A 1,684-nucleotide genomic window follows, 5' to 3' on the forward strand; every position below is an offset into this window, starting at 1 on the left:
GTTCAAATATCACATAATCTTAACCGACTTATGCAACTTAATAGATCTTACCAATGCAGCAATGATACTCTTCTGGATTCCAGTTTTTAGCAATGATACTCTTCTGGATTACAGTCACCATAAGATTATGCATAGAAAAAAACATGTTACATCATCTAATTATGTAGAGTAACAATTCTTACCTCGTAGCATATCCAGCCTACTGATACAATGACGGCTGCAGCCAAAGTGTTTGTTAAGTTCCTGTATATATCTAATTTGGCCAACATTCTTTTAGCCTGTCATACCATATAACCCATTCAAGTTAGAATACCGATGCCAATAGTTAAGATAATTTATCACATGGCAGAAAATGTTATTGTAAAATGTGGAAACTATTGAAGGCCCTAAATAGAATAAACTCATATGGGCTTATTTTTAAAAATTTGATACAATTCTATCCTTTTGTTTGACCGAGAGGATAACTCTACACTTGTTATTATCCTCTATACAGATAAAAGCAAACAAGGTGGATAATAATGACTAGAATAGTGTGTTTTGCTTTACTTTGAGATTATAATGACTATTATTTTAATGATAATCTAATCTTCTGCATAAAATGAATGTTTTGCATTAAAATGCACTATGGACAACTTTTGACATGCTCAACCAGTTTCTATTTCAGCTATCTTTCTAGTTTAACCCATTAGACCCACCACAAAATATCCAAATCAACCATTCATTTGCTAACGAGTGAGTTTTTGTTAGCCCAAAACATTTTAGAGAAGAGGGGGGGGGGGGCATGGGGAAGGGAAGGGAGAGACCTTTAGCAGCAGCATATCCAAGATCCGGCTCATACTACTCCAATAGTTTTTCAACGGCAACAACACCTTCGACTCCAGCAGTAAAAGCGGTCGCATGCACTGGTGCCTGTACACAGGAAACCAATATAAACTGAAAGGTCAGCAACTGATGATGTTGGTTATTTGATGGACAATATAAACTACAATGTCAACTTATGACTTTAAACAAAGCATATGAATATACCTTGAGAGAATTTTAGATTATTTAAACACCAATCTACATGTCAAAATTGGAAATCTGATGCATATCAAGATCATGGGAAGCATATAAAAGAGCCACGACTCCACCTACACAATAGATAAGTTACAAAATTAGAAAGCAAAATGATACCTAAATATAATGGTATGCAAATATGACAAGTTTTGATTTAAGCTAAATATTTTAATTTACCTAGTGTAATTCCTTCCTTATCTACATCTTTGGGAAGAGGCCAGTAATCTACATTTCGAAAATTTGGTTGAAGCATTTCATCGAGTACTTGATGGTGCATCTCCAAACGAAACCAGATTAGGACAATGAATAATCACTTTGATTTTAATCTAATTTAAGTACAACAACAATCAATTATAAATAACTTATTTTTGCACTACTGATCTATCAAAGCATAAATTGTGGAGGATTGATTACCTTTATCGCAACTTAACACTATTAGGCGAAAAAGAAATCCTCCGGAGAGTAAGGACTCGGTTGCAGAATCTTCAGCCGAAATTTGTTTTGTAAATCTGACTTGTATCCAAAAGAATTAACAAGTGTTTTAAAGAACATAATCCCATCTAATACAAAAGATGAAAACTTTGTTATTTACATAACTAAACTGCTGAATATAACTTAACTAATAAGC

At 33.6% G+C, this 1,684-nt stretch overlaps 1 long non-coding RNA gene across 1 annotated transcript; it reads right to left on the reverse strand.

Moving 5' to 3' along the window:
- Window positions 1-721: 721 nt before the first annotated feature.
- LOC143569656 (uncharacterized) lies at window positions 722-1,356 on the reverse strand. The gene is made up of 3 exons (XR_013141771.1): window positions 1,234-1,356; window positions 1,027-1,130; window positions 722-909 (listed from the first exon to the last, which is right to left on the reverse strand). It is a non-coding gene; the product is annotated as an uncharacterized LOC143569656 (long non-coding RNA).
- Between the last annotated feature and the right edge of the window lie 328 nt (window positions 1,357-1,684).

This window comes from Bidens hawaiensis, unplaced genomic scaffold, assembly GCF_021521415.1.
Source record: "Bidens hawaiensis isolate Kalapana, Puna unplaced genomic scaffold, B.hawaiensis_p1.1 tig00024632_1, whole genome shotgun sequence".
Lineage (NCBI taxonomy): Eukaryota > Viridiplantae > Streptophyta > Magnoliopsida > Asterales > Asteraceae > Bidens > Bidens hawaiensis.